Below are 21,477 nucleotides of genomic sequence, written 5' to 3' on the forward strand. Positions count from 1 at the left end.
ACAGACTTATGCTAGCTCCAACAATAGTATGAGATGTGGGAAGCAGTTACATCTTCTTACCTGTGTCTCACTGGAAGTATTGCATGATGATGTTGTTTCGGTTGTCGACATCCTCTTCTTCTGCCTCCTCTTCTTCATTGTCCACAGGATCCACAGCTGCCACAAGACCACCATCTGGCCCATCCTCCTGCAGAAAAGGCACCTGCTGTCGCAAAGCCAGGTTGTGCAGCATAAAGCAGGCCACGATTATCTGGCACACCTTCTTCGGTGAGTAGTATAGGGAACCACCTGTCAGATGGAGGCACCGGAATCTGTCCTTCAGGAGGCCGAAGGTGCGTTCTATAATCCCCCTAGTTCGCCCATGTGCCTCATTGTAGCGTTCCTCTGCCCTTGTCCTGGGATTCCTCACTGGGGGTCAGTAGCCATGGGGTAACCAGAGTCACCTGCAAATGTCGAGGGACAACTGTTAGACACACACTAACCCTTAGGGACGACCCCATACCCAGACACCTATGTCAACTGTATTGGGACCTTAGCCTCACCTATTAGACACACCCGGTGCCTCTGGAGTTGCCCCATCACATAAGGGATGCTGCTATTTCTCAAGATGTAAGCATCATGCACAGAGCCAGGATACTTGGTATTGACATGGGAGATGTACTGGTCTGCCAAACACACCATCTGCACATTCATCGAATGGTAGCTTTTCCGGTTTCTGTACACCTGTTCATTCCTGCGGGGGGGGTACAAATGCCACATGTGTACCATCAATGGCACCAATGATGTTGGGGATATGTCCCAGGGCATAGAAGTCCCCTTTCACTGTGGGCAAATCCTCCACCTGAGGGAAAACGATGTAGCTGCGCATGTGTTTCAGCAGGCCAAATAACACTTTGGACAACACGTTAGAGAACATTGGCTGGGACATCTCTGATGCCATGGCCACTGTTGTTTGCAAAGACCCACTGGCTAGGAAATGGAGTACAGACAGGAACTGCACTAGAGGGGGGATTCCTGTGGGATGGCGGATAGCTGAAATCAGGTCTGGCTCCAACTGGGCACACAGTTCCAGGATTGTTGCACAATCAAGTTTGTTTGTGATTATGATGTGTGTCTCTTCCATTGTCGACAGGTCCACCAGGAGTCTGTACACCGGAGGATGTCGCCATTTCATCACCTGCCCCAGCAGACGTGCCCTATGGAGGAGAACAGCGAGCAGAGAGTCATCCAACACTGAGGTATCACAATCTGTTATTTGCTTAAACGTTTGTAATTTGCAATGTGCTGGTATCTGTCTGTATTCCCGGCCCAGATAGGTGTGATGCAGTTTTTATCCATCCCATGTGGCCCCCTGAAATGGCGGCTGCCTGACCTGTAAGGTGTGACAAGGGGAAATGAGGTAACTGCGCTGGCGTTGTACACTGTCGCAGTGGGCGATCGAAGACCGCGGTGCAATTCTGCATTGCTTAACATTGGGCCCTATGGGTCCCAGGAGACAATGACGATGTACGCCGGCAGTGACGGTACGCACCGCCGCGGACGTGACCGCCATTTTCTGTCTGTTCACTCACTTGATACCTGATCTTCAACAGGAGAGGACCTACGCTGCAAGTGCTGCTGTGACCTGTGTCTGGAAGCGACGATGGCTACAATGTCTGGGGAAAGGGCCCCTGCCTTCCCTTCAGAGGAGTTGGAGAAACTAGTGGATGGGGTCTTCCCTCAGTACATGCAACTGTACGGTCCTCCAGACAAACAGGTGAGTACACTGTGAGCATGCTGCGTGGGCAATGCCTGTTTTGAGTGGTGTGGATGGATGATACATGGGGGGGGGCTGAGGCCTGCATGTGCGGATGGTGAGTGTATCTGTGTCAGGGCATGGGTGGGAACTGGTGGGCAATGAGTATGACGGTCCAGATGGGTGAGTAATTTCCTTTCCCCCTGTACCATTCCTATAGGTCAGCGCCCACCAGAAGAAGGGTATTTGGTGTGCCATCACCAAGGACGTCCAGACCCTGGGGGTCTACCATAGATGGAGCACCCACTGCCGTAAAAGATGGGAGGACCTGCGCCGCAGGAGCAAGAAGACGGCGGAGGCGCAGCTGGGGATGGCCTCCCAACGTGGAAGGAGTGCCCGTCGCACCATGACCCCCCTGATGTAACGGATCCTGACAGTGGCCTATCCGGAGTTGGATGGGCACTTCAGGACATCACAGCTGCCACAAGAGGGTGAATACACTCTCATTCAGCTGACTCTGCGCGCATTACGAGGTGTCTGGGTGGGGGAGGTGGGCAGTGGGTTCCTCTAGGCCAGTGCGAACTTGGTAGGCAAGCTCCCTTGTGCGGCAGGCTCTGTGGCACCCCAACCCCACTAGTGGTAAGTGCCATCTACACCTAGTCAGGCTCCTGTGACTCCCAGGTGTGCAGCAATTGGGCTTAGGACTCGTACCCCATGGGCATGCACAGAGGGCTGCTCCGTGTGTGTTGTGTCCGCCAACGGTAGGGGTGTTGCATGCACTGAACATGTTTTTCTTCTGTCTTTCCCCCCTTTTTGTTGGCTCCCTGATCTTGTGTGCAATAGCATCATCAGGCGAGGAGCAGTGGCACCGGAGCAGGAGGGAGCTGCAACCCACATGGTCCAGGAGGGTGAATGTACGGAGTCTGAAGCAACCAGTGGGACGGAGAGCGAGGGGAGCTCCACGATGGGGACAGGAGCATACACCAGTGACAGCGACTCCTCCTCTGATGGGAGCTCCCTTGCGGTGTAGGCCACCTCTGTGCCCACCGCATCAACAGGTACAGCCGCCGCACCCCCTTCCAGCACCACCCTCCCAGCAGCCCCTCAGCGTGTGTCCCGTGCCCGCTCACCCAGGAGGGTGGGCATCTCCTTCACCCCAGGCACCTCAGGCCCTGCCGCAGTCAGCCCTGCTGCCCTCAGTGAGGAGGCTATTGACCTCCTGAGATCCCTCACTGTTGGACAATCTACCATTTTGAATGTCATCCAGGGTGTTGAGAGGCATTTGCAACAAACAAATGCATACCTGGAGGGCATTCATTCTGGGCAGGCCGCCCAACAGAGAGCATTTCAGGCTCTGGCCTCAGCACTGATGGCGGCCATTGTCCATGTGTCCAGCCTCCCCCTCCAACTTCCTGTACCTCAGCCTATTTCAAGCACACCATCAGACCAGCATGCACACTCATCAACACACAAGAGTGGGCATGCCAAACATAAGCACCACACATCCCACAAGCACTCACACAAGCACCATACCCATGCAGACACAGCAACATCCACTGCCTCCATTGTGTCCCCCTCCTCCACGTCCTCCTCCTCCCTCCCTGTCTCGTCTCCACTCACACCTGCATGCACTACCTCTTCATCCACTGCCTCCATCACCAGCACTGAAGAACCAGAACCTTATGGGCCTGGCGGCGCAGGGTACGCCTGAAATCTCCTTGGATTCACCTGCCTCAACTAACAGAGACACGGGACACTCTGTCAGGCGTAAAAGATCAGATTTTATTAGCTGCAGCTAGTACAGTTGTCCAAGAAGTACACAAGGTATGTTCTCAGGAGACTGCCACTTTACTTTGTGGCGCACAATCTTATATACCGTATAAAAACCATTTATTAACTACATACACTCCCAGAACACATAGAAAGGAGCCAGTAAGAATAATGTAAAGAAAGAACAGAGCCAATAGAAATGTCGGAAAACAAGACAGCACCAATAGAAGGAATTGGAAAACAAAGTATCAAGTGACTTAAGGTTGCCTCCCCTCCAGCTGTGTTTGTCACCCCTCCCTTGAACTAATTCATTAACCGATCCACAACGAAGTTGCATGTGGTGCGATAAGTTTGTGTGCGTTTGGAGGACAGTTGTGAAATGAGAGAATACTAGCAAAGGACAGCGAAGGCCAGACGATAAGATAAGATCGGCGGAGAATAGTGTGAGCCTACAGATAGTTGAAACAAGGATTAGAAAACCAGACAGGGATTAGTGTACTCGGTCAGACCTTAATACCAGCCTTGTAAAGATAGAGGCAGAAGGCTGTTTTGAACACCATGTTGCAGAATAAGCAGAAAAGGCAGAATGGACTTCGTTCGCTGTGCTGCCTGAGTGAAGGCAACATAAAATGGCGGCGGGCCACAAAATGGCGGGTCGATACGATCGTATTAAAAATCGAATTTCCTCAGACCCTCCTTTTGCCAGAACTCAGGCAAGATACACAAACTCATGTTAATCTGAGTCGATGTCTATGGCCATGAGGTCATCAAGCTGTTGCTGTACCATCATTTTGATATTCTCTGCTCTTTGTGACTTGGGTTTGGGAATACATGCAGTAGCACATAGGTTGCAGATGGCAGGACCGCAGTGCATACAAAGACAACAAGAGAATATAAAAGCTAAAATTACTCCAAAGAATGTCAATACCTTCCAACCCCATTTGGACAGTAATCCCCAAAACCACTCTGAAAAGGACCAATCTCCTTCGTCCTGATGAATCGACTCGGAGATTATGTGTAACTTAGAGATAGCTTGGTATACTGTCGGAGCGTCATTAGGTATGAAAATACAGCAACTTGATCCGATCAATTTGCATACTCCACCACGGTCCGCAAGAACAAAGTCTAAGGCAACACGGTTCTGCAAGGTCATAAGACGATCAGCCTGTAGTTCAGCTGTAATGTTACTTAAAGCTCCTACAGTGATGTCTATGGTGGTTTCTACGACACGAACCAATTGCCTTATATTTCTGCTGTTGGCCATTGGACCCCAGAAGGGAAGAAATCCTTTGAGGAAATCTCCTCCCTCTTGTCCTGCTGTGTCTTTCGAATCCACAATCCCTCTGCCATATCTATTTTTATGATGGTTCGCAGGAGCGGTGTATGTAGGGGGAAGAAGAAAGGCTATATAACAAGTACCAGAGAAATCAGCTGGCAACCATGTATAAGCCCTATCGTGGCAAACGAAGTATGTACCTTGAGATGGTACTAACGGCAGTGAATTCAGGGCTGAATAAACATATGTATGGGAACATAAACTTTCTCTTTGTCCGGTGTTTGGAGTTCTACCATTTATTTGCAGACAGAAATTTCCTTGTTGGGGTATGACCCGTATCGGAGGAGATTTTCCTTGCTTAACCTTATCATTGAGGCTGGAAATGTAATTAGTTATGTTCCAATTGGTATATGCTTTTCTTTCATCTATGGAAGCTTCACTTTTTTCCATGATTTTAGCCATAGCTACCATTCCCTTTATCAATAAACTATGACTGAAATCTGAACCAACACTATGTGAACTGACAGGTTGTTTAATTTTACTTTGATATGCATTATTGAAAATGACAAAATAAGCCCAAGCGGAACCTTCATAGGAGAATGGAAGAACTAAATATGGCATTCCTTTTTCTACCGTATGTGGTATGAGTCCACACACCCAACAGTCAGTTGTATTGATCACTAACTGATGTTGATGTAACAACTGGACGAAGGAATTGTTAAAGTATTCAGTTCTTCTGATGAGTTCATGCTGGGGAAGAGTGTGAAATAGGTGCGGAGAGATAGTAGAAGAAGATGTAGAGGTAGGAGAAGAGACAACTTTTTGCTGCAGAGTAATAATGATCCAGTTTACAGATGCCAAAAGAATACACGACAATATAATGACGCATAGAGCAATACTACAACGACTATATATTTCTTTACAATTATTCTTTACATTTTTACTTTCTCTTTTATCTAATGTAGCCTCCATCTTTCTAAGTGGATGCTCACGGCAATCTTCCTCAATCACTGTAGTCACGATTATCTACCGTCCTATGACACTGTGAGGTCCTGCATGCCTATTGCCACTTACTGAGGTCGTAACTAAGACTCCTACCGTGACCCTGCAACCGGGATAGAGTACTACATAGGAGATAAATTTACAAGTTCTTTGGTCTTGGTCTCAAATTATAGCGTTCCTGTCCAGAGGCAGTCTGGTTTTGAAACAATGTTCCTGGATTTGTCGTGTTCAAGCGACGATGCGATGGTATTGCTTCTTGAAGGATGTCGTCGTCCTCTTTCTCAGAAAGTGTTCCAATTAGACGCGCATCACTGAATGGTACAAATTGCGGAACTTTCTCACTTTCAGAGTCACTGATGCCTCTACGGACCCACTGATCGAAAGGCAAGGGCAAAGGCACTTTCTTGCAGTGCACGGCATGCACCCAGTTTTTCTTTCCTTCGACTTTAACTGCTGTTCTTGTGGTCAAAAGAACCAGGCGTGGCTCTCTCCATCTGGGCTCCAAATTTCTCTGTCGTTGGAAATTTTTCGTGCAGACCCAGTCACCTGGTCGGATGGAATGACCTGGGTCTGTGGAAGCCTCTGGTAGAGCACTCTGAACCTGTTGATGAAGAACACGCAATTTAGTTGTAAGGTCATGCAAGTAGTCAATCAACATCGGGTATGGCAAGTCTGAGTATTTCTTAGGGCGAGGAACTCCCCATACATTAGCTGGGCGACCAAATATCACTTCGTAAGGGCTAAGCCCCAAACGAGAGTGTACTGCTGTTCTGGTGGACAGAAGAGCCAATGGTAAAGCATCAGGCCAATTAAGTCCTGTGCTAGCTTGCACCTTAGCAATTTTAAGCTTCAAGGTTCCATTGTAGCATTCTACTAAACCAGCCGACTGTGGGTGATTCGCCGCGTGGAACTTCTGTTTTATGCCAAGACCTGCACAAACTTTTTGCATGACTTGACCCACAAATTCGCTCCCATTGTCACTCCAGACAATGCGCGGCAAACCAAACCTAGGGAAGAATTCTTTCAAAAGTATTTTGGCAGTTGATAAAGCAGTATTGTCCTTCAGAGGGTAGGCTTCTACCCATCTAGAAAAAGCACATACTACCACCAGAACATATTTGAGGTTGTTGCATCGTTCCATGTGAATATAATCGATCTGCAACACCTCAAATGGATATGTTGGAGGAGCAAAATGACCTGCTGGAGTTGGGGTTCCCTTTCCCGGATTGTACATCAAGCAAACAATACAATGTTTTACTACATTATTTGCACACTTTGGGATCCCCTCATTTTGCCACACTGGAGCCAGAAGCCTACATATTCCTTTTGCACTTAGGTGAGCTGGACCATGTGCCATAGTAACTACAGGTAGTACATAAGCATCTGGTAACAGCCAACGTTGATGTTCTGATAATTCAACCCAACATCCCATCTCATCTAACATTCCTGTACTTTCCTTCCACTTTCTCAACTCATTCTCCGTAGCCTCTCCTTGAATTGATTTCACACTCTCTACTGTATCTTCACACATTCCCTTTTCTCTTACGCAGTTTGCGGGACCTGCAACATACATTCGACTTGTGTTGTCTCTGGCTGTCTTTTTCGCTACCTCATCTGCAAATGCATTTCCTCGACCAACATCGTCCACAATCTTTTTGTGTGCACTACACTTCACGATCGCTATCTGAGTAGGCATTGTAAGTGACTCAAGAAGTTCAGTCACTAATTGACCATGTTGTATCTTAGTACCATGGGAAGTAAAGAATCCTCTTTCCTTCCATAAACGCCCAAAGTTAAACGCTACACCAAAAGCGTATTGGCTATCAGTGTACACGTTTACTCTTCTTCCTTTGGATAACACACACGCTCTAGTTAAGGCTATCAATTCAGCTGCCTGAGCTGAATTATGTCTAATGCGTGCTGTCTCCACAATCGTATGCAAAGTAGTAATAGCGTAGGCTGAAACTGTATCTCCATTCGGGAGCTTGAAACAAGAACCATCTACCCATAGTGTTCCATCTGGATTCACTAATGGCGTGTCTTTTAGGTCAATTCTACCCTTAGTCTCTTCTTCAGTACGGAGAAAACAATCATGCTGTTCAGAGACATCTCTCTCTTCTGGAAGAGGCAACAAAGTAGCTGGATTCAGGGTATTACATCGTTTGATGTGTATGTGACTAGCCAAAAGCGTCAGCTCATATCCGGACAACCGAGCACTCGTAAGATGCTGCGTTTTTGTCCTATTTAGTAAAGTATCCACTGCATGTGGCACCATAACAATGAGAGTATTATCTAGCACTACTCCAGCAGACTGTCGAATAGAAATTGCTGCTGCCGCTGTCGCCTTAAGACAACTAGGCAATGCTTTAGCTACTGGATCTAACGTAGCTGAGAAATATGCGCATGGTCGCTGTTGATCTCCAAAACGCTGCGTTAAGACTGACAATGCACAACCCTCTCTTTCGTGGACATAGAGCGTAAAGGGCTTACTGTAATCAGGAGTACCCAATACAGGAGCAGAACACAAAGCAATACGCAAATCAGTAAAACTCTTCTGACATTCGTCAGTCCACGGAAGAGGCTGAGGCGTATCTTTTAAAGTTAGCGCCAACAGCGGTTTAGCCAATAAAGAGAAACTCGGAATCCACTGTCTACAATAAGAAGTAATGCCCAAAAAGGCACGTACCTCTCTTTGTGTGGATGGCACTGACATTTGTGCAATTGCCTGAATTCGTTCGGGGGTCAATCGTCGTCCCTCCTTTGACAAGAGATGACCCAAATAAGTCACCTCGCGACAGACATATTGTAATTTAGAAGGAGAAACCTTGTGATTCAGATCAAACAAATGACGCAACAGTGCAACGGTCACGTTTTTGCAAATCTCCTCTGAATCAGCGGCAACTAATAAGTCATCCATGTACTGAATGAGAGCGGCACCGGACGGTAAGGAAAAGGCATCAAGATGACATTTTAGAGCTTGACTGTAAATAGAGGGACTTTCACAATAACCTTGAGGTGCGCGTTTAAACCGGAAGCTTCGGCCTCCGAGGGAAAAACCAAAAATATCTCTACTCTCTTCGGCGATGGGAATACTAAAGAAAGCATTCTTTAGATCAATAACTGAAAACCAAGTCGCTGTAGAAGGTATCATCGTCAACAGAGCAGTGATATCTGGGACTACAGGAAACTGCGGTACGACAATCTTGTTTACCTCCCGAAGATCAATTACAAAACGATAAACAGGAGGCTGAGAAGGATCAGTGCGTTTAAGAACTGGAAGAACAGGACTGTTACATGTATTTCCTCTCGTTTCCTCAACCACACCCTTCTGAATCAAATCATGGACAATTTCCAGAAGTGCTTTCTCACCTTCAGTAGAGATTCTGTATTGCGGAATACGTGGCATTTCAGCATTGGGCTTAAGAGTAACAACATAAGGTGGGATCTCAAGACAACCAACGTCATTCGGACCCGTAGCCCAAAGCGTTTCGGGAAGAGAAAGCAATTCAGGTGGGAATTGATCTTTTGATAAGTACATTGGACTAGTCATTTTCTGTCCTAGAGTGAGGTATACACCAGAAGGTGAACAATATATCGTAGCATGCATTCTTTTTAATAGATCTAAACCCAACAGATTTTCACCACAACCATTCGTCAGAAGAAGCGGAGCTTCTAAATCATAAGGGCCTATTGAAACAGGCAAAGGGCAAGAAACTGGATTGCGAACAGGGGCGCCAGAAAATCCTACAGATACATTCGTTAAGCCAGACAAAGGTGCGCCAGGGAGTTTAGAATGAATGATAGAGCTTCTCATGGCACCAGTATCTAAAAGAAATGGCTCTGAAACACCCATTGTAGTGACATTAACATAAGGTCCATTCTGATCCACTGGAATTGACGTAACCCCCTTACTTTGTCCATGGCTGTCCTATTCAAAATGAAGACTTTCATTCCCTCCTTCAATATACTGATCCTCACTGTAATACTGTGTAGACCTAACATTTTGCTGGTCAAAGTAATTTCCGGAATTTGAAGGAACAAAAGAACGCTGCTCTTGGGTTAACACACCTCGACCTCTACCTCTATTTGCTGACTGAGGACCACCACGACCTCGTGAAGCAGATGTTGCTCCATTACGCTGCAACAATGCCGGACAACTGTTCTTAAAATGACCTTCCTCCCTACAATAAGCACATTGATTGGGACCTAGCAAAGGTCTTGGAATGAATGGTTCAGGCTTTTGATACAACCTCTGAAACTGCGGAGGCTGTTGAAACTGAGGCTGAACATAACGAGGAGGATAAGCCTGTTGCAAGAGAACTTTAGTTTTTAATTCTTTCGTCTTTTTCTCTTGTTTTTCCCTTTCTTCTTTGTCTCTATTTTCATAATATTGTGCAGTAGCCAATATCTGGGCGGAAGAAGAAACTGCCCATGAACTCTCGGAGTCTTTTAGCTTGTGTGATAGTTCAGGAAGCAAGTTATATACGAACTTATCCACAAATAATCGCTGTCCCCCTTCTGTAGCCATATCTTGACCACTGTGATCAAGGAATGTCTCCTCGAATCGGGTAAAGAAATCGGAAACACTTTCATCTTTCTTTTGTTTACATGCTGCTAGCTTATCCCAATTAACTCTCAAAGCAGGCATCATTGTTTTCATTAATGTAATAATCCTACCAGGGAGTTCTGAGATCAAAGCGTCGGGCTTTGCACCACCTACTTGACCTCTATCTGCGGCAATAATAGCGTTCCAATCGCCGCCTAATTCTTGAGCGTGATCCTCTCTACGAATTTTAGCCCATATTGTCTGTGGAACTACATTTCCCATCAACATGTCAATATCTGCTAGATTCATAGTACATGCATCAACTGTTTGCGACAACTCTTTATAGTAACCAGCAGGATTTTTGCGTGGATCTGGTAGTGACTGTTTAAGTGCTAAAACTTCAGACCTTTTCCAGGGGACATGTACCCATATGCGCTGAAAATGCGCAGGAATAGCTGGATTAGCACCTGCTGCTGCAACTTCTTCCTTCCATATTGGAGAAACCTCTCTCATGGGATAGTTTTTCAGTGCTGTCCTAACTGAAGGATCAGAATCAGGAAAAGTCTGTGAGAACAATAGGGATCTGAAAGAAATAAGTGTTCTGACAGCGTTTTCAACCTTAGGACCCACAATAAGTCCTTTGTCAAAGTCAGCCTGAACATCTAACAGATCCTGTGGGACCGAACCCAAATTCATATCCTCCCATTCTTTAGCGAGAGTATCGCACATAACTTTAAAAACATATCTCTGCGTAGGTGCATTCCATTGCAGAAAGGTGGACATAATATCAGACGTACTATATTGGGGACCCTTCTTGATCCATCTACAAGCAAGTGAGTCCAATTTTTCTCGCTCTTCGGAGTCTGGGAATTGACTACGAGACTGTCTTCGAGAAAAAGCTGGAGACACATTTAAAGCTTCAAAGAAAGGTGATAAGAGACCAGAGACAGTATCTGCAAATCGCTTACGCATAGATGGAGAATTTGACATAAGGATAGGGGACAAGGTATTAGGTGAATTAACTAAAGGAGCATTAGGAATTGCCAAAGGAGCAGAAGGCAAAGGAGTTAAAGGCAAAGCTGGCATAGGCAATACTTGAGGAGGCAAATGTGGAAAAGCTGGAGCAGGCGGAAGCACAACTGGCGGCTGAACAGGCTGTAACATCGGGGGTGCATTAGCACCTTGTACATAGGGCGGAGGCAATTTCAATAAGTGGGACATTAAGGGATCTTCCTCAAAATCTTTTCTCTTATCAAGGGAAGAGATAGGCAACGTCGGATAGCATTTATCTATTGCCATTCGATGCTGTCTGTTGGAAAATGGGTTATTGATAGGGCAGGTAGGTACCTACACCTAGCAACAAGCCACAAACCTCCACAAAAGTACAGTTAGGTCTCAGTAAATTAATCCCAGCTCTACCCTTGGTAGCTTAGCATCGAGCGTCAAGGCTTAACTTAGGAGACAAAGTGTAAAGCATTCAAATATCACAAAACAGTAATTAAATAAAACACAGGAAACAGTTTAAAAATCCAAAACCAATTTATAAAAATAGCTTATATTTTTATCTTTAAAATGACACAAAAACGATTAAAATCGGTTCAGGGGAACCGGAGATATGAATTTTTAAAGTATTATTATTTTCTAGCGCATAGAAACAAAAAGCGCCAATCGGGTCATCTGGTTGCACCAGGACCGGGACAAAGTCAAACTTTCAGGCCGACCGCGATGGAGCCCTGCTCGGCTACAGGTCGCGGGAGGCCTCGGTTAAAAAGTTACCTTCTGACTTAGTCTTTATTTTGAAGTTTTTCTTCACCGGGACGAACCTGCCAGTTGGATCCGACCTCCTGGAGCCCTTGTCCGGATACGCGAAGTCGGTTTCCTCGGTGGTGATTTCTACCTTCGGACTTAGTCGTTTTTTCGAGATGAAAATCCTTCGACCGGGGTAAACCTGGATCTTGATCCGACGTCCGTGGAGCCCTTCTCGGATACGATGGCTGGAAGGTCCCGGTCAACTTTTTACGTTCGGACTTAGTCTCTTTTTCGGATGTTTTTCTTGACCGGGACGAACCACGAAGTCAGGCCGGGTCGCGGGTGAGGCAAGCCGGCTAGAATTTCCGCGTCGAGTCGGTCACTTTATGGAGCTTTTTTCTAAAATTTCTCCAATCTTTTCCAAACTTCTGGGGCTTCACCCAGATGTTCTTTTAAGGTTCTTTTGGGGTCCACAGCTCACCCCAAGGGTCCAGAAGTTCTGTGATGGTCCTTGGGAAGTGCGGACTTCAACTCCCAGAGTGCACCTGGCGCAAACTCCTTTTTGGCCACTGGACAGTGGTCAGCTGGTCGCTTTCTTCAGGAGTTGGTGCAGGGGACTCTGGTTTAGCAATTTTTCACCTGTAGCAAACAGGGAGTCCCTCCTTGAACCAGTTGAAGCCAGGCAAAGTCCTTCTTGTGGTGAAGCCCAAGTGTGCAGCTGGTGCAGTCCTTCTGAGTGCAGGGTCCAGGTGCAGGCCAGGGGTCCAGCAGGGCAGTCCTTCTTCTTCTTTAGTTCCTTTCTTGTTGAATTCTGGAGGGGATCTGAGGCGTGGGTGCAGGTCTGCCAGTTTTATCCTTGCTCCTGGGTGAAAAGCAGGGGGGCCCTGGTCCTCCAATCAGGGACAGGGTCGTCCCCCTGTGATGACCACTTCCTGGGAAGTGTGGCAAAAATCCATCCCAGAAGGCAATAGTCTCTAAAAATCCAAAATGGATGAATCTGATTTTTGGAGGAGAGATCTGGCTGAGCCCACCCACTGGTGTGGCTAAAAATCATAAACACACCCCTCTCCTGCCCTCTCCTAATCTAATCAAGGGGGCACCTAGCTGTCTGGGGTTGCAGGATGTGGGGGTGTTGCTGGGTGCTCCAGATGTCCTTCTCTGCCTTTGAAGACCAGTTTGGCAGCCCTCCCCCTTCCTGCTTCCCCATCTGCTGAGGGGAGATTCTCTCCCCCAAGCACATTCCTTTGTGTGAAGTCAGGCCACTTCACACCTCATTAAAGTAGCCTGGCAGAAGCTGCTGCAGGCTGGCCAATCAGAGCACAGCAGCAAAAACAATGCAGAGCTGAAATTGGCAACTTTTTAGGTAAAGTCTAAACTTTTTACCTGCACTAGTTATATTAAATCCAACAACTGGAAGTTGTGGGATTTATTATAACAATCAATTTGATACCAAATTCTTGGTATGTAACATTTAAGGAGACTTTAAAATTGTAAATAAAGTCTGCCCATTCTAGCCTATGAAGGCCATTTACTTCAATGAGGGAAAAACGAATTTGGCTGTTTTTACCTCACCAGGGCTTATAAATCTATTTTTATAAAGTCCCTGCTTATAGTTACATGGCACCCAGCCCTAGGGGCACATAGGGCACACCTTAGGGGTGACTTATATGTAAAAATAAGGTAGTTTAAGACTTTGGAATTACCTTTAATTCCAAAGTCGAATTTGCATATAACTTTAATTTAAAAGCAGCCAGCAAGGCAGGCTTGCTTTTAAAATGACACTGGGCACCTCAGCAATGCACCTAGGTGTGCACCACCTATGCTGTGGTCCCTAAACCTACATGCCCTACCATATACTAGGGACTTATAGGTAGGTTAACTTAGCCAATTATAATTAGCCTAATTTGCATATCCATTTTACACAGAGCACAGGCCCTGGGACTGGTTAGCAGTACCCAGGGCACCATCAGAGTCAGGAAAACACCAGCATAAAGTGGAAAATGGGGGCAAAAAGTTAGGGGGCCTCTGCAATCAGCCCCAGTTTCTCACACAACCCCCCCCCAGCCCACACGCCCAGGAGACTCAGCCCAACCCTGGGAGAGTCTTCCTGGCTTGTTAGGCGAGGAAGACAGTGAAGAAAACTGGCTGTCCCTTTGCAGGGCCTACTCTGCCTTATATCCTCCTGTCAGGGTCACTCCCTCTGGGTAGTGAAGCCATCCCAACAGTAAAAGGACCCAACCCAAACTGAAACTTCCCTCTAGGGGGGTCTTCCTCCTCTCTCTCTGCCAACTTGGGTAGTGAGGTGCCCACCTCCCCTACTCCAAACTTTGCTAGGGCAACACCTAGCTTACCCAAAGAGGTCACCCAACACTTGAGCAACCCCACCATGACCAATAGGGTCAGGGGGCCTACTTTGCTATTGGCCTTGGGGTCTGCCTCCCAGGCCAAGTACAGTGCTGCCAGGAAGGCTAGCACCCAGCAGAGGCTACTGACAGCTGTCAGTACCCAGAACCACACCCTAAGCTCTCCACTGACAGGTGGCTGAGCTGCTTTAGGGGCATCTTTGGGGTCCTCGCACCCCTCTTGCTGTCTAGAGTGGGGGGCTACCACCTCCTGTGGCAGACACCCTCCTTCCACTCTCCCTTCTGTCAGTGCAGGGGCAACACCTTGCATCTGGACAGCTGCCTGACTACTCAGGACTTCCTTGGGGTCAGGTGAGGCCTCACCAGTGCCAACTCTGGGCTCCCCCCCTACTGGGGCAGAAGGCCTTTGGCTCCCTGGAACTCTCTTTAAGAGTGGCCTACCCTTCCTTTTCTTCTTTCCTTTTCTTGGGGACCCCTGTCTCCTAACTGTAGGGACTGACTCCCCAGGACTTTGGGTTGGGGGGGCGCCCTGGGCGACCACCCCATCTGTGACCAGACTCACCTCTGGGAGGTCATTGCCCAGGATACAATCTAGGGGAAGGTCAGCACTGACTACCACCCTAATCCAGTCAAGGATACCCTCCCTCTCTAGGGGCACTATGGCTACAGGTTTGGAGGTGACCTCCCCTGTGGCTATCCTGACTTTCTTTGTCTTTCCTGGGACATACATGTCTGGGGTCACTAACCGGTCACTCACTACAGTGTGACTGGCACAGGTGTCTCTCAGGCCAGTGGTAGGGATCCCATTCACTTGAATGTGGTGGAAGTGCCTACTCCCACCCTCAGGGCTCACCAGCTTACCATCTGGTCCTGTCTCCCAGCACAATGCTAGGAGGACTTCATCATCTGAGGAATCCTCCTCTATGGCTACACTGGACAGCCCAGTGCTAACCACTTTCTTTGGACAGGCTGCATCTCCTCTGAAGTGACCTGTCTGCTGACAGTCAAAGCAAGCCCTACTGTCCAAGAGCTTTTTTAACCCTGGGTCTCCCTGTCTCTGCATGTCAGATTGGGAGTGGGATTTACTCTCCTCCTTCTTAGGGTTCTGGGGTACAGAGGGAGTCTCTGTGGTGGGCTTACCACCTCCCTCCTTAGGTTTTTGGGGACCTGTCCCCCCCTTCTTGGAGTCTCCCCCCTGGGACTTGACAACCACCCTGGTTCTCAACCACTCATCAGCTGCCTCCCCTAGCTCTCTAGGGTTGGTCAGCTTAGAGTCCACTAGATGCTGGCGTAACCTTTCTTGGATACAATTGGTCAAGATGTGCTCTCTCATGATCAGATTGTATAACCCCTCATAAGTATTTACTTTGTTGCCAATAATCCAGCCCTCTAGTGCCTTTAGTGAGGTGTCCACAAAGTCAACCCAAGACTGGGTACTGACCTTCTGGGTGTCCCTGAACTTCATTCTATATTGCTCTGGGGTCAGACCAAACTTCTTGACTAAGCACCTCTTCATACTAGGGTATGAATCTGCCTCCTCCCCCCTTAAGGTCAGAAGCCTATCCCTCCCTGAGTTGGGGACCAACTCCCACAAAAGGGAACCCCAGTATTGAGGCTTAACCCTTCTCATTTGGAGTGCCCTCTCAAAGGCCCCTAGCCACTTATCTATGTCATCCCCCTCTATATAAGCAGGAACTACCCCCTTGGGTAATCTGGGGCAAACTCCCCCACCCATGGACACCTCAGCTTCTTTATCGCTGCTTCCATCTCTTTTTTCTTTGTATGCCCACTTTTTCTTCTCTAGGGCCAGCTTCTCTGCTTCCAAAGCTATGTAGGCTAGCTGGGCTTCCAGCTCTCTTTCCCTGATGGATGGGTTCTCTCCTCCTGAAAGGACCCTCTTCCTACCACTAGCTTTGGGTCTGCCCCTAGTGACTGTATCCATTGAGGACCGTTCCTCCTCTTCCTCACTTGGGGTCTGATGCCTTTCCTCCCCTGAGTGGTTAGAGTTAGCATCATCCTCTTTTGGTTCCTCCTCTGGAGCTTCCTCTGTCTCTACCTCTTGGGCCTCAGCCCATGCTGTCAGGGATTTAATCAGGATTTCCTTCCTGAGATTAGTGGTTGCAGGCAACCCCCTCTCCATACACAACCCCCTAAGCTGGACTACTGTCAGTGTGGGTAGGCTAGCCAGATCAAGCTCCATGGTTCCCTAGTTTTGTGTCAACAAAAACTTTTTGCAAAAATTGGAAACAAGAATTTAGAAAAATTACAAAAATTCAATAATTGAAATTAATCCAAATTAATTTTTAAAAAAAATTTAAAATTAAAAATTAAAAACAATTTTTGCACTAGGACAATTTAAAGGATTTTTAATTTGTTTTATCTAAAACTGTAACGTGATATTGAACACAAGTACAGGATCCCGTCGCTGCTTCCAATTATGTTGGAAAATGGGTTATTGATAGGGCAGGTAGGTACCTACACCTAGCAACAAGCCACAAACCTCCACAAAAGTACAGTTAGGTCTCAGTAAATTAATCCCAGCTCTACCCTTGGTAGCTTAGCATCGAGCGTCAAGGCTTAACTTAGGAGACAAAGTGTAAAGCATTCAAATATCACAAAACAGTAATTAAATAAAACACAGGAAACAGTTTAAAAATCCAAAACCAATTTATAAAAATAGCTTATATTTTTATCTTTAAAATGACACAAAAACGATTAAAATCGGTTCAGGGGAACCGGAGATATGAATTTTTAAAGTATTATTATTTTCTAGCGCATAGAAACAAAAAGCGCCAATCGGGTCATCTGGTTGCACCAGGACCGGGACAAAGTCAAACTTTCAGGCCGACCGCGATGGAGCCCTGCTCGGCTACAGGTCGCGGGAGGCCTCGGTTAAAAAGTTACCTTCTGACTTAGTCTTTATTTTGAAGTTTTTCTTCACCGGGACGAACCTGCCAGTTGGATCCGACCTCCTGGAGCCCTTGTCCGGATACGCGAAGTCGGTTTCCTCGGTGGTGATTTCTACCTTCGGACTTAGTCGTTTTTTCGAGATGAAAATCCTTCGACCGGGGTAAACCTGGATCTTGATCCGACGTCCGTGGAGCCCTTCTCGGATACGATGGCTGGAAGGTCCCGGTCAACTTTTTACGTTCGGACTTAGTCTCTTTTTCGGATGTTTTTCTTGACCGGGACGAACCACGAAGTCAGGCCGGGTCGCGGTTGAGGCAAGCCGGCTAGAATTTCCGCGTCGAGTCGGTCACTTTATGGAGCTTTTTTCTAAAATTTCTCCAATCTTTTCCAAACTTCTGGGGCTTCACCCAGATGTTCTTTTAAGGTTCTTTTGGGGTCCACAGCTCACCCCAAGGGTCCAGAAGTTCTGTGATGGTCCTTGGGAAGTGCGGACTTCAACTCCCAGAGTGCACCTGGCGCAAACTCCTTTTTGGCCACTGGACAGTGGTCAGCTGGTCGCTTTCTTCAGGAGTTGGTGCAGGGGACTCTGGTTTAGCAATTTTTCACCTGTAGCAAACAGGGAGTCCCTCCTTGAACCAGTTGAAGCCAGGCAAAGTCCTTCTTGTGGTGAAGCCCAAGTGTGCAGCTGGTGCAGTCCTTCTGAGTGCAGGGTCCAGGTGCAGGCCAGGGGTCCAGCAGGGCAGTCCTTCTTCTTCTTTAGTTCCTTTCTTGTTGAATTCTGGAGGGGATCTGAGGCGTGGGTGCAGGTCTGCCAGTTTTATCCTTGCTCCTGGGTGAAAAGCAGGGGGGCCCTGGTCCTCCAATCAGGGACAGGGTCGTCCCCCTGTGATGACCACTTCCTGGGAAGTGTGGCAAAAATCCATCCCAGAAGGCAATAGTCTCTAAAAATCCAAAATGGATGAATCTGATTTTTGGAGGAGAGATCTGGCTGAGCCCACCCACTGGTGTGGCTAAAAATCATAAACACACCCCTCTCCTGCCCTCTCCTAATCTAATCAAGGGGGCACCTAGCTGTCTGGGGTTGCAGGATGTGGGGGTGTTGCTGGGTGCTCCAGATGTCCTTCTCTGCCTTTGAAGACCAGTTTGGCAGCCCTCCCCCTTCCTGCTTCCCCATCTGCTGAGGGGAGATTCTCTCCCCCAAGCACATTCCTTTGTGTGAAGTCAGGCCACTTCACACCTCATTAAAGTAGCCTGGCAGAAGCTGCTGCAGGCTGGCCAATCAGAGCACAGCAGCAAAAACAATGCAGAGCTGAAATTGGCAACTTTTTAGGTAAAGTCTAAACTTTTTACCTGCACTAGTTATATTAAATCCAACAACTGGAAGTTGTGGGATTTATTATAACAATCAATTTGATACCAAATTCTTGGTATGTAACATTTAAGGAGACTTTAAAATTTTAAATAAAGTCTGCCCATTCTAGCCTATGAAGGCCATTTACTTCAATGAGGGAAAAACGAATTTGGCTGTTTTTACCTCACCAGGGCTTATAAATCTATTTTTATAAAGTCCCTGCTTATAGTTACATGGCACCCAGCCCTAGGGGCACATAGGGCACACCTTAGGGGTGACTTATATGTAAAAATAAGGTAGTTTAAGACTTTGGAAGTACCTTTAATTCCAAAGTCGAATTTGCATATAACTTTAATTTAAAAGCAGCCAGCAAGGCAGGCTTGCTTTTAAAATGACACTGGGCACCTCAGCAATGCACCTAGGTGTGCACCACCTATGCTGTGGTCCCTAAACCTACATGCCCTACCATATACTAGGGACTTATAGGTAGGTTAACTTAGCCAATTATAATTAGCCTAATTTGCATATCCATTTTACACAGAGCACAGGCCCTGGGACTGGTTAGCAGTACCCAGGGCACCATCAGAGTCAGGAAAACACCAGCATAAAGTGGAAAATGGGGGCAAAAAGTTAGGGGGCCTCTGCAATCAGCCCCAGTTTCTCACACTGTCTGTCTGAAATTTCCATTGCATTATCTATTTCATCATCTTTGAATTGCTGAGCAGCCTGTATAATCGTCATTCCCTGTGTTTTCCTATCTCGTTTCGCTTGTTTAATTTCTCTCTGTTTGGCTTCCTTACGCCAAAGGCGAAAAGAGTCAAACATTGCCGGCCGGGCTTTTCTTTTAAATAACGTTGCTTCTAAATTATCTAGCACATCAGTTTCGAAACTACCATTTTCTGGCCATTTTAAAACACCATCTTTCTTTGTATATCGGGTCCATGTCTTATTAAAGGCAATAGGACCAACACCATGTTTAGAATAGAGCTCATATGTGGGAGTTCCAAACGAAGGAATCGGACAGGAGTCCTCAAGCTGGGAGTCCCTATTACAACCAAAGCAACAAAGTTTTCCAAACTTAGTCAGACCAGACATCTCACGATTTTTACTGGCTGTTCACAAACATCAAGGGGGTAAAACTTTCAGTTTACACAGCACAAATGCACTTACCCCTCGGCTTTGGCCACTGCAATGGCCAAATCTAAGGACCTAAGGACAAAACAAAGACCAAAATTTGTGGGCGCGACCCACCAAATACTTAACTAAGGATGTCTTCTTACACCAACAGAGGCCCGTCTATCGTCTCGCTTTACCATACATCATCAAAGAAAGGGCCAAGGCAGGGCGGCAGTCAGGGCAGCAGTCGTCAGTAGCCGTCAGGAAGGAGTAACCGCGCTGAAAAAGACCTTCGGACCACTTCGACATACAGGGGTCGCTTGACGTGGCTCGCGATTCCTCCAGAATTTTCTTGCGGGGTTCCTCACGACCTTCAGGCAGAACCGGTACCGCTGAAGCCGCCCCACGTTGGGCGCCAGTTGAAGAACCAGAACCTTATGGGCCTGGCGGCGCAGGGTACGCCTGAAATCTCCTTGGATTCACCTGCCTCAACTAACAGAGACACGGGACACTCTGTCAGGCGTAAAAGATCAGATTTTATTAGCTGCAGCTAGTACAGTTGTCCAAGAAGTACACAAGGTATGTTCTCAGGAGACTGCCACTTTACTTTGTGGCGCACAATCTTATATACCGTATAAAAACCATTTATTAACTACATACACTCCCAGAACACATAGAAAGGAGCCAGTAAGAATAATGTAAAGATAGAACAGAGCCAATAGAAATGTCGGAAAACAAGACAGCACCAATAGAAGGAATTGGAAAACAAAGTATCAAGTGACTTAAGGTTGCCTCCCCTCCAGCTGTGTTTGTCACCCCTCCCTTGAACTAATTCATTAACCGATCCACAACGAAGTTGCATGTGGTGCGATAAGTTTGTGTGCGTTTGGAGGACAGTTGTGAAATGAGAGAATACTAGCAAAGGACAGCGAAGGCCAGACGATAAGATAAGATCGGCGGAGAATAGTGTGAGCCTACAGATAGTTGAAACAAGGATTAGAAAACCAGACAGGGATTAGTGTACTCGGTCAGACCTTAATACCAGCCTTGTAAAGATAGAGGCAGAAGGCTGTTTTGAACACCATGTTGCAGAATAAGCAGAAAAGGCAGAATGGACTTCGTTCGCTGTGCTGCCTGAGTGAAGGCAACATAAAATGGCGGCGGGCCACAAAATGGCGGGTCAATACGATCGTATTAAAAATCGAATTTCCTCAGCACGCCAATCACCACACACCGCTCACGTGCAATCACCACCCCCACTACCATGCACACATCCCCTGTGTCCTCTCCCAGTGTGTCTGTGAGCCCTCCTCCCAAAGTACACAAACGCAGGCACACACCCACCCAACAGCCATCCACCTCACAACAGCCTCCGGCCCATGCACCTTCACCCAAATTCAGCAAACGAACACCTCCTACAACCACTACCTCTTCCTCCACTCCCATACCCATGCCATCTTCCCGTCCCAGTGTGTCTAAAAAACTTTTCCTGGCAAACCTTGACTTCCTCCCTTCACCTCCCCCCGTCCTTCCCTTAGGGCTCGGCTTTCCAGGTCCCAGTCCAGCACCTCAGCCACCAAATCCACAGGCACAGTGGTGCCAGCAACTGCGGGGTCATCGAGTGCACCACTCATCAGGGCTGCCAGTGTGCCATGTAGC

Source organism: Pleurodeles waltl, chromosome 3_2 (genome assembly GCF_031143425.1).
Source record: "Pleurodeles waltl isolate 20211129_DDA chromosome 3_2, aPleWal1.hap1.20221129, whole genome shotgun sequence".
Lineage (NCBI taxonomy): Eukaryota > Metazoa > Chordata > Amphibia > Caudata > Salamandridae > Pleurodeles > Pleurodeles waltl.